General features: G+C 37.2%; 1 pseudogene; it reads left to right on the top strand.

The window, feature by feature from the left end:
• LOC124986453 (60S ribosomal protein L30-like) overlaps positions 1-13,015 on the top strand; it is a 14,089-nt pseudogene continuing 1,074 nt past the window's right edge.

The following is a 13,015-nucleotide window of genomic DNA, read 5'->3' on the forward strand; positions in this document are numbered from 1 at the left end:
ATGGCAGCCACAAGGAGAGGAAGAAAATCGCTGGAGCTGATCAACTCTGGGCTCCGACTTGTTATGAAAAGTGGAAAATACATGATAGGTTATAAGCAGACTCCTAAGATAATCAGATAAGGAAAAGAGAAAGTAGTTATTCTGGCCAACAAGTACCCAGCTTTGAGGAAATCTGAAATACAGTACTATGTTTGGTGTTCATTACTACAGTGGCAATTATCTTGAATAGGGAACAGCATTTGGGAAATAACAGAGTGTAAACATTGGCTATCATTGATCCAGTTGATTTTGATATCATTTGTAGCATGCCAGAACAGACTGATGAAAACATTGTGCAGTGTTTTCATGCAACATTGTTCTTGCTAGAGCTTTCTTTTTTTAATTTCTTGAGGTAATATTTATACACGATCAAGAAAAAATTCACCACTGGATGTTATCAATGTAATTCTAAATACTAAATGCAAATTCTCTATGAAATTTATTTCAGTTTGAATGATGAAGCTCTGGAAATTCTAGGATACATAGGTGAAGACACCAGAGAAGTAATAATAGCTATTCATCAAGAAGAAGAACATGATCTTTCCATTTGGATTTATGAACAAGGTACTACATGATTTTTATGTTCCTGATTTTGCAAGTGGAAGACGAATAGAGATTATGTCAAACTCTAGCCCAGGACCATATGCTCTTATTTGAAAACTACTAAATTAAACCATAGAGGCTATAAAATATAAAATTTATTTTTTATCTTTTTTGTTATTCAGTAAGTTCATTTCTACAAACAGAGGTATTGAGGTCAGGGAAAATTGATTTCATTAAGGTCAGGAGGATAATTTTAGGCAAAGCTGCTTCTAGAACCATGTCTAATGCTCTTGGAAATGATCACATTGTTAAAGAAATGCCTCCTGAAGATTGGAAGTATAATGACTGAAACAATGGTGGCCTACTCATTACCAATAGCTTACTGGTGGTCAAACTTGCTTTGTCTTCTTGCAAATGGTTAGATTGTAGCTGTCTAAATGTCTTTTACATCTTATTAACATTTCTTGAAGCATGGGAGATTAATTTATCCACTTATGAGTTCCGGAGGGTATGAAAAACATTTAAAATGAAATTGTCCTCATAATGTGAAATACCACAACATAATAACAATTTATTGTTCTTATTTAAGATTTCAAATTGGATGTTGATTAAGCAGCAACATATTATGCTAAAAATTTCATCTCCGAAATAGTTTCATTAGTCTAGAATTTGTGGGTAGGGACATTTGTAATTATTACTCCCACGACTAAGGAGAAACTACTTCCTATGCACATGATTTTTGATATAAACAAGAAACACAAATTTTACCATTCCTACTAACACTGGGCATGTGAAACTGATTGGGGGCCATCAGTGTGTGTGTGGGGGGGGTCCTATTCTATGTCTAAATTCCAGACACAAGAAAATTTCAACTTTTCTTGGTATTTTCCCTATAAAATGATGGCAAAATTAAATGAATCTAGATCTTTTGCTAGCCTGTAATCATTATTAACTTTGAAATTTTCATTCCATTTAGCAAAGAAAGCTAACATGTTAACCTGGGTCAAAGAAAAATTCCAAGTCATTTTTAATAATGAATACATGCTATTTTTATAATTTGAGAAAACACATTTTGTTATAATAAGTACAATAAAATCTTGATAATACTTTTCCCTTATTGGTGATTTTTGGACCTTATTATTTAAGTTAAACCTGCTATGTCATATGCATGTGTTTTATTTTCAAAATGAAAACAAAAATCATTGTTTCCTAATTACAAAAGTAAAAGTAATACAGAGACTTCCAGTAGGAAAAGGAAGTAGTTGCACTTTTCTAAAACCCTGGACAATATATAAAAAACACACATAAGGAGATTCCGAAAGGTAGACATCAGGAAGACTGGCTAGTTACTTTGAAAGACATGGCACTGAGTTCCCAGGGCTTTTTAAAACTTCTATCATATATCCCAGGCTGGGTGTTGGAGATACAGGCAACCTGGAAATGCCAGTGGACTAAAAAAAAAAAAATAAGAAACCTCCACCACCACCCAAAACATAACTGTCTGTAGACAAGGGATCTGTGAAGGGTTAGCCCAGAAAGGCAGAAAACATTTAGTTGATAACTACCTGTGTGTAAGGTTGAATCTTGCCTGGCATCTGGTTCCTTTCTATAGTTTCTACATGGTATGAAACTTTCCTTCAATGACCAGAGAAGCTCAAGGAGTACATGCATATGATCATACTGCACACATGTGTTTCTTCTGGGAGTTTGGAATTTTGATATAAGCTCAGCAGCAAGGCCTACATGATCAATCCCCTCCCAAACCTTGGGCAATGATGAGTCTTTCTTTAAGAACCTTCACGGATTCATATACTTCATACTTGCTGCCATAATTCACTGTTGAAAAAATTAAGTGCATCCTGTGTGATTCTACTGGGAGAGAACCCTTAGAACCTTGTGCCTGGTTTCCTCAAGACTTCATGCAGTGAGACTTTTCTCTTTGCTATTTTTTTTTAAATAGTGCTGGGGATTGAACCCAGGGCCTTGAGGATGCAAGGCAAGCACTCTACCAACGGAGCTATATCCCCAGCCTTCCTTTTGCTAATTTTATTTGTATCTTTTTTTGTTATAATAAATTTCATCTATGAATGTGCCAGTACGCTGTGTCCTCTGAGTACTCCCAGCAAATCCCTGAGCCTGGGCATGTCCTGGGAGACCACCCCCACACTACCATACACCAACCAATTATCACAGGAAAACCAGTGGTCCCACCCTCACCCTTGTCAGCAGTAGCTGACTAGGAAGCCTGGTCCTTCATCCTTGCCAGGCTTTGAGGTGCCCAACCACCCCTGACAGAATGTTGCCAGAGGAGGCTGAATGGGAAACCAGGATTTTCACTCTTTTTCAGCGATAAGTTTCTGCACATGTTCCAAAGTGTCAGTGGAGGACACAGGAGGAAAGGAAAGGAGCAACTTCTGCCCTCCCAAACAGGGAGGCATCGGCGGAGGCCAATGGATAACATGGCTCCACCCCTGCCTGCAGTAACCAGGCATCCTCACTCCCTCCTCCAAGTCTAGATTGTCAACGGAAGCAGTCAGAAGATGGCACTGCGTTAGTCAACTCGGTGTTGGAGAAGCTCTGCTAAAATAGTTTTCTATAAGATCCAGAGTCTCCAAAATGTTCAGCATCCAATAGGAAAGTATTCATCATACCAAGAACATGGAAAATCTCAGCTTGAATAAAAAAGGACATCGATAGATGACAACGCTGAGATAATTCAGGTGTCTGAATGATCAGACAAGGATTTTAAGTCAGCCATTATAAACTGCTTCATGAACAATTATGAACGAACTTGAAACAGCAACAACAAAAGGTCTCAGCAAAGACACAGGACATATAAAGGAAACACCAAATGGTAATTTTATAAATTAAAAAATAATTATAAATTATAATTTATTTATAAATTTAAAAAATGGATGGGCTGAACAGAGGATGGAGGGAACAGAAGAAGCAATCTATGGGCCTGAAGATGGCATCATAGAAGTGATCTATTTGAACAAAAGGAAGACAAGAGAATGAAAAAGAAAAATGGAACAGGGGCTTAGGGACCCATAGGTCATACCAAAACATCTGACTAATATGTCATCAAAACCCTAGAAGGAGAGGAGAAAGAGGCAGAAAAGTATTTAAAGAAATATCTGGCTGGGTGTGATGCTTACTTATAATCCTAGTGGCTTAGGGGGCTGAGTAGGAGAATCACAAGTTCAAAGCCAGCCTCAGCAACTTAGTGAGGCTCTGTCTCAAAATAAAAAATAAAAAGGGCTGGGGATATGACTCAGTGATTAAGAGCCTCAACGGTTCAATGCCTAGTACCCAAAAAGAAAAAAAGAAATAATATCTGAAAATTTCCTTTGTTTCATAAAATATATAAACCCATAGATTAAAAAGAAGTTGTGTAAATTCCAATCAGGATGAACACAAATAAGACACCAAGACACATCATAGTCAAATATCCAAAAACGAAAGACAAATTCTTGAAAGCAATAAAAGACAAACAATATCTTATATATTGGAGCAAAATAGTTCAAATGACAGTGGATTTTTCATCTGAAACCACAGAAGCCAGAAGGAAGTAGCAGATTTCTCAAGTGCCAGAAGAAAAGAACTACCAGCTGAGAATTTTATATCCAGTAAAGATATTCTTCAAGAATGAGGGGGAAATCAATAAATTCTCAAATGAAGGAAGACTAAGAGCTTTGGTTACTAAGAGAGCTACCCTAAAGAAAGGGCTAAACAAAGTTCTGCAAGTAGAAAGAAGAAAATAAAAGAAATTTTGGAGCATCAGCGAGGCAAAAAGAACAAAGTCGAGAGTAAAAATATGAGTAAATACAATTGACTTTCCTTTTTTTTAATTTTCAAAATTGTGTTTGATAACAGAAGGAAAAATTATAACATTGTTTCATGTGGTTCTCAATGTACACAGAGGAAATATTTAAGACATTTATACCTGGGAGGGTATAAAGAGACTTAAATATAGGTAAGGTTTTTATACTTTACTTGAACTAGCAATATGTTATTGCCAATACAGGATGTTGTGTAGATATAATGTAATGCCTAAAAGCACCACCAGGGACTTTTATATAGAGATACTAAAAAAGTATATAAAGTGATGCACTCAAAAGTGCTACAGAGAGATCAAAACAGAACTCTAAAATAATATTCAAGTAACTAATAGAAAGATAAGAAAAAGTAAATGTAAAAATAAAAAATAGAACAAGTAGAAAACAAAATACAAGGTAGAAAACTTAAGACCTAATATATCAACAATTACAAATGGTAACTCTATCCCAAAAGTAAAAAACTAGAAATAACCAAATGTCTAATAGTTAGATGAATTGTGATAAATGCCAGGGACTCCTATTCAGTCATAAAAGAGAGTGAATTATTAATACACAGAGCAGAGATGGATCTCAAGATCCTTATACTGAGTGAAAAGGTCAGTCTCAAAAAGCTTTGTACTGTATGATTCCACTTATATCACATTATGGAAATGAAAAACGAGAAAGGCAGGAAACAGATTACTGACTAGGGTTAGGAGATGGCAAGAGATGGACTGTGTGAGAGAATAAAGGGTGCACACATGTTGTGTCTGCAGGGGTGGGACAGTTATTAATTTTGCTTATAGCGGTAACAGCATGAATGCAAACACATCATGTCAACATCGACTTCCTGGCTTTGATGTTGTACTGTAGTTATGCAAGATGTAATAATTAGGAAAACTGGGTAAAGGACAATTAATGGTTTCTTTTAGCTTTTTGGCAATATCCTGTAAATATGTAATTATTTTAAAAATAATAATTGTTTAAGAAGTAGTTTTAAGGGCTAACACAGTGGCGCATGCCTGTAATCACTGCAATTCAGGAGGCGAGGCAGGAGGACTACAAGTTTGAGGCCAGGTTCAGCAACATAATGAGACTCTCTCTTCAAAGTAAAAAATAAAAGGGGCTGGGAATGTAACTTGGAAGTAAAGCGCTTCTGAGTTTGATCCCCAGTTCCACCAAAAAAAAATTTTTTTTAAAAACACATATAAACCTGTATACAAATATGTGTGTGGAATGTCCCCCAAAGACCCACATACTGAAGATCTGGTCCCCGTTCTGTGATGTCATTGGGAGATGGTGAAAATTTTAGGGGGTGGGGCCTAATGGGAGGAAGTTAAGACATTCATTGGGGATGTGCCCTTAAGAGGATATTAGGATTCTGGCCACTTTCAATATGTCTCTTTTACTTCCCAGTTGCCAAGAGGTGAACAGACCTCCTCCACCACTCACCCATCTGAATGTACTGTGCCACCACAGGCCCAAAACAACAGGGTCAAGCAACCATGGACTGACACCTCTGAAACCAACAGTCAAAATGAATCTTTATTCCTTTTAAGTTGCACATCTAAGGTATTTTTGTCACAGTGATGGAAAACTAATACAAATACCTTTGTGAAGTTCTTGTATAAAAAGATATAAAATCATTGAAAAAACCCCAAATAACAGAAAAATTTAACAAGACAAAAAATCACCTGTTCTATGATGCTACAAAGAGATAATTTCATTCATTAATTTATTTCACAAGTATTTACTGGGTACATCCTGTAGTGGTATGATCTACCAGTATTGAACTGTGTGCATTCCAGAACTTTCCCAAACATTGAGTCTTATGCAAATTGTAATCATTCATTGATATGTATGATTACATTCACAATATGTGTCATTGTATAATATGTTCTTACTAACGTTTATTATTTATTCATTTGGCATTTTTTTTTTGAGCACCAACTTTAGCCAAGGTCAGGTTAGGCTCTGAGAATAAAAAGCTGGATAAATCAAACACGGTCTATTTCCTCACAAAGCTTAGAGTACAGTGGGAGAGCAAATCACTCAACGAATACTATCTCAAAGAAAAACACAATTGTAGATTTCATCAAATTTAAACAACTGCAGACAATGCTTTGAAATAGTAAAAGCAGAAAGGGTGAGAAGAAAGGGTGGTCGCTGGGATGGCAGGATACCATAGGACGTTTATCACTGAAGGGAATGAGCCAGTAGAAGTTAAAGGTACAGGAGCAAGAAAAGCCATTCTTAGACTTAAAGAAAGATTCCTGAGGAGGAAGAAGCCAGAGCACAAGTAGGAGAGTTGGCTTCAGGGAGAAGGAAATGGCCTCCATTGGAACAGTCTCAAAAGAAGTGATGGTGGGTACAGATGGTTTCTAGATTTAGAAAGGTTGGAAGAGGAATAACCCAAATGAGGAACAATGTCATCTGCCTAGAGAAAGGATACACATCAGAAGGCCTCAGGTTGGAAGAGAGTGGAAGTTTTAAGTTATTTTGGGAAAGTAAACCACATAGGGAATGGTAGTCACTTGCCCAGATTAGCTATGAGCATGTAGAATCTGCCCCATTTTTAGTTTCTTAATTTCAGGCAAGAAAAAGGAAGTAAGTAGTAGAAGAGAAAAATAAAGTGCAATGGTGAACTAAATTGATAAAACAAAAATAGAGGATTGTCTTTCAACTGGGATGAGAAGGAAATCTTTCTGAGGATCTGAGCTGGGCAAGAGAAGGCAGTTGCTAGAGGAGGAAGATGGCCTCAGAGAGAAAAGGGAATAAATGGGGAGTCTGGGGAGATGGAGATAAAATCATGGTAGCAATGGATTTCCGGGCCAGGAGCAAAAATGTCCTCTTGTTTGTGACCAAAACATACATGGTCATAGTTAGGTCTGCAGTTTGTCAACTGATTTTGAAATTGGTTTCTTTTAATCTCTCAGACCTGACAACCTGTCTCCAAGGTCTCCCAGGCATCTTTAACTGCTACAAAGACATTAGAGAAGGACCCGTATATTACACTCCATGAGTTAGAAGAGCAACTCCATGGAGTGATAGGAAACAGAAATTTAATTTTTCTCTTCTTTGTGGCAGTTGTGAGTTGCTGTGAGCCCTTGTGACCAAGTGAGATCCTGTTTAAAAATAATATCTTTGATTTACTCCAAGTGTTTTTTTAACATTATGTTTGATATCATGAATGTTTAGCTAAATAGAAATGGAAGAACTGAAATATGGGTAAAAATTAACATGAAGGACAATTTGTCAAAAGTATTCTGCTACCCTAATTCTTTGATAAATACTCTTTGACACTGGCAACTATTAAATTATTTATATTCTAGTAACACCTAGAGTCACTGTAGGTGGTTAGGTAAGGTTATAAAGTAGACAAAGAATTTGTTCAGGATGCAAAACTGTCCAAGCTCAGGAACTTATTCTAGCCCAAGGGCTGCACAGACAGCAGTTTCACTGTGTCAACCTGGGATGTCAGCTTGGAGTGGGACTTGTGTGGTTGTCATGGGCAGAAGAAATTGCACTCTGCTAAAGCCTGAGGACAGGGATTCAGAAGTTCATTGCCATGGTGATTTTCTGTGGCCAGGTTCATATGAATGACCAGATGAAGGGGTCCATCATTTATGGTTCTTGAATGAGGGTTTTGCATCACTTGGTGGTCTGGTGTGCTCATAAGCTTGTGGGCATACTTTTTCTGACATGAGTTTGATATGCCCATACATCCCTATTAATTTGATCCTGATTAATTTAATATGCTCACATATGGTCATTCTTATTAGCATGATTAATTCATTTATCAGTTTATTTCTTATGATTGGGCCAAGCATATGGTGGTTCTTTACTTTTACAAACAAGGTGTGGAATCATTCTACTTCAGTCCTTAATCTCAAAATGGAGTAGCTATGGCAAACTACTGCTTTACAAACTGGACTAACAAAGAATTGGGTAGAGCCTGAAAACTGCTGTTCTATACATCATGGAGTAACTCAGAGCACAGTATAGTCCAATTAAAAGCTTCAACTTGTGCCAGTATCTCTTTTGCCTCAGGGCAGCTGGAGTTTGAACGTAGGGTTATTGAACCAATAAATTCTGAGACAAGCACAAATTTTTTCCTCTTAACCGGGCCAACCCAAATGGGCAGTTTTCTCAGCACCTTAGTACCAGAAATTCCCATGGGGAATTGTCCAGGACAGTTCAAAGTAATGATTCATTCACTGCTCCTGACAGTTTTGAGCTTCTCCTGGCTTGTTTCAATAACCGTGTCCACATGTGTCATATGGCACACAGGATTTCCTGGATTCTACCATGCCATGACTTGGGAAGATTTCTGTATGACATACATTCCTATGGGTATAGAAGGCTAGGTAAGGTTTTCCATTCACAGTAACATGGATTACATTTCTCAACTTCACACATTCTGAGTTTATAACAACATGAGCATGTGATCATTTGATCCTGAGGTATGATTGTAATATTGCAGTTCAGTGATTTATATTAGTCACACAGTTTCCTATGTTTCTAACATAGGTTATAGGGTAATAGTCTATAGTTGGGGTAATGTCTTCATCCTATTAATTAAAGTCTATTCTGAGTCATGTAGTACTCAAGAATTTGAGGTAAATTAGTCTTCACAATATCCACCTCATGGTTTGAGTTGCAATTGAATTGTTCTTGGTATTTCTGCAAATCATCCTGTTTTTGTAACAGGACATACATTTGCTGAGTTGGAGTAGACAATGCAGCTACTATATGTGGCTGTTGATTGCTAGAAAGCATTCAAGTTATGGTTGAAATTGTGTCACTTAATTTCCTGAATTCTGCTTCCTGTATCCCCTAAATTGCTAAATTTGCCATTATTCTAAGTGTTGCAAACAATTGCAGGGGTGTTCTTAAATGGTATTTGTCAATAGGTGGTAGTTCAGGTAGGTTATGTGGAGGTGTATGATATTCCTTAAACAAATGCACAAAATGGCATTACTTTGTGGCAATGTCACCCTTCCTAAATTTTATGTGACTCTTAGTTGGTGTTAGTTTGTATATCATTCTGATTGGGAAGTGATTGGGTTTGAAGAGTTGAGGTGAGTCCTTTTGTCCACTGTGGTTTCCAGTGTGCTGTTCTCATGCAGTGTGGGTCATTCTAGAATTTTCTGTGTATATAACAAGGTACTGATGAGATATGACTAGTGTAGCAAGATTGAATGATATGTCGGAGGCTGTAAATATATCTCCATGTGTCCTATAATATTAGGTCATGTTGTATGGGCTGTTATACTGAAAATTGTATGTTGACAATTCCAGGATCTTCCTAAAGGTAAAAAAAAAAATGTCAAAATAATAATTTGTGAGTCCAGGGTCACCTGGGCTGTTTTGTCAAAGTTAATTTTTGTGCCATACATCTTCCACCCCAGCGGGTCTTTCCATTGTATAATGCTATCCTTATGGATCTTTGAAAATGCGAAGTTTGTATTTTCCTGTATGTATTCTGGGCAATGTGCTAATAGTAATTGGTTTATGTAATAATATGTCTTATTTTCATAGGTGTCTCTTTGTAATGTGTTCTACCTTAAATTTTGTTAATTTGATAGTAGGTGTGTTTTAAATGTTGGAGAGTATGGCCTCCATGGCTAACAGTGATTTGGAAAGTAACATGTCATAATTTGGAAATAATAATTTGCATGTCATGAGGTCCAAAGAAATCATATATGTAATATTCTATCTGTTCATCATAATCAGTTTGTTGCCACCATGGATAAAGCACAAGGTATGACTTCCCTCTGAGACAATCTTTGTTAGGCTTTTGCAGCTGCCTTGAGTGTTCACTTGAGTCTAGGGGTAGTGATGGAAGATGATATGGACTTTTGTTGTCCTGGAAAGTGGTACCATCTAATGGAATCTGAATCTGTAATCTTTTATCTGTCCATATTTTCTTCCCATTTCACATCTTCAAAATGTGTGCAGTGTACGTAACTGTGTGATGTGAGATTAAATCCTTGATTGCTCTTAATATTGTGTGTTACGTTATAAGGTGTTTGATTGCAGGAAAGAACTAAGTCTGTTTTATATGGAAATGAGTGTTTTCTGCCAGGATATCATAGGTATTTGCTTTTGTAAAAGAAATCTTTGACCCACAGTCCTTTTTTTTTTGAAGGGGGTCCTGGGAACTTAGCCCAGGGGCAACTTACCACTGAGTTACATCCCTAACCCTTTTTATTTTTAATTTTCAGACAGGGTCTCACTAAGTTGCTTAGGGCCTGGCTAAATTGCTGAGGCTGGCCTTGAATTTATAATCCTCTTATTTCAGCCTCCATAGTCACCGAGATTACAGGGTTGAGCCAACATGCAAGGCTGATTTAAAGTCTTTGTGCTCCACATAAACCATGATTCTTGGGTGTTCTTGTCCCCATGTGAAAAATGTCAAAATATGTATAATGCCAAATTCTCTCATGTATTTCTGCTGTAGTCTGGTTAATAGTATATCCTTGCATGCATATTAAATTGGGCCTAAGGTACCAGATGTGTGAAGCCTGACCTGGTGTTGTAGGGTGCCATGTTTCCATTTCTCTTTGTATGTGTATGCTTTGTTGTGCAAGTGTGGAGGAGGGATTCTGTATTTCCATCCACCTGCTAGTGATGATTTGTGTGTGCTACATTTTTCATAAATTTTTTTCTGATATCATGTCATCTTTGTCTGTCCTTGTGATGCAGTATTGGTCTGAATGATTTATCATAGGGTCAACTCCAATGCAGATATTGCCAAAGGAAAAAAATTGGGGAATCCTATTAGGTGGTATGCATACATGATTGTTGTTGTTGTTTCCTCCCTTTGGATATCCAAATGGTAAAGATGTGTGTTCTTCTGGTAGCTGAAAATTAGTGTGTGTGTGTGTACACATATAGTAATGTTGTTTTTTGTATTGTTTTGTATGCTGTGTTGTTAGTGCTGTTGTTATGCTAGCATTTTTATCTCCATCATTTTCATAATTGTCATAGTTATGTCCTGCTGGGGTACCACTTGGGACCAGAACTCATAAATTTGTTAGCCCCTTATAGGAGTGTGTAATGAGAGTCATGCAAGCATGTGGTGTTTGTTGGATATTTACATAGAGCACTATGTTTGGAATTGGTGTACGTGTGTGTGTATTTGAATATGTCATGTCCTAGTGTAACTGCACATAAATTTATGTAAGATTTGTATATCACTGATTCTTCTTATATTTGTCCAATGAGAGAACCCATGAATGTGTTGTATTGTTAAAATTTCTGTTGTATGAACAAAACTCAGGTTCATCACAACTATACATGTCCTCTATGCATTCTAAGTCTTGATGTCATGCATGAGAAAATTCCTTCCATCACCCTGCTGGCTGAATAGCTTGGAAGAAGAGCCTAAAGCATTATCTTGTACCTATAAGAAAAAACATGTCTGATAGTGGCAAAGACTTCCATGAAGATCTTCCATGATTTTTTTACTAGTCTTATTGTGTGAGCCATGTCGTCAGTAAGGACGTATGAAGGCATATTCTCTGTGAGTCCTGATATAGTAGGGGGAACTGTCTTATTCTTGATTTTGGACTCCCTCTATTGCTTAGATATCTTTAAATGTATTTCTTTCCTCTATAGTATCAGTAAGGCTATTAGTTTCTTTTATCTATGATAACAAGATGGCTCTCAGTGCTATTTAAATAGCACGAATATAGGAAAGCTAAGCATAAGAATAGCAGGATTAAGTTAATATTCATCTGAATAGTCAAACTCATCCTCAAACGCTGCAAATATTAGGTTTCAAGTCAAGAAGGTACAGGCAATTCACTCAAACTTAAGGTTCTATGCTGACCTTCACTAAGCCTGACCTATATCAATTTAGAAATGCATTCAATCAAGTAAATGAATAGCTAGGCTAATGCTGGCAAATCATAAACTTGAGGTTTCTGCTAAATCTTGGCCACCATCAGCTCAAGAAGTTTGGGTGTATTCCGGTTACCAAATGCTGGGGTGATGTCTCAATTGGATCTGTACAACCAGCAATGCCCTTCAATTGTGGACTATGAGTCTTCTGACTCACTGCAGTTGTCTTCATATGAATATGTATCTGGATGAGATGAGATGTAAGTTGCTCCTTGAGAGTTGGTCAGATTAATCGGGATGGATGGAGGTGATGCCATTGGTGGTGATGGTCAGCTGGATCTCAGCAATCCATCCAGTAAGACATCATATCTCAAGGATAGTTTCTATTACACAAAGGGTCCAGTGAGTGTTTCCCACAGAGATGTTTATGCTGCAAGTGGGTGTGTATGTATCTGTGAAGTGAATATGCTAGTAGTAGGGGCTGGTGTAGAAACAGTGCCTGGGCAATAATACTGTCTTTGTGGGTCAAATAAGTAGTAGGTTGTGATAGTTAGGGAGGCATAGATAATTAATCAATGGTGAGACTAAGAGACTACAAGGCTGACAGCTCAATCTCATTTTGTTTGAGTTGGGTATTAGTGCTTGGACAAAAATGAATGTCATAATTATATTCTGAATTTAAATTTTGTCATTGAAATTCTGCATTCTTCACATCCCTGTATTGCCCTTCATACCTCACACCAGGATACTTTCTGGTTTCTACCCGA

The sequence above is a fragment of the Sciurus carolinensis genome, chromosome 6 (genome assembly GCF_902686445.1).
Source record: "Sciurus carolinensis chromosome 6, mSciCar1.2, whole genome shotgun sequence".
Taxonomy (NCBI): Eukaryota; Metazoa; Chordata; class Mammalia; order Rodentia; family Sciuridae; genus Sciurus; species Sciurus carolinensis.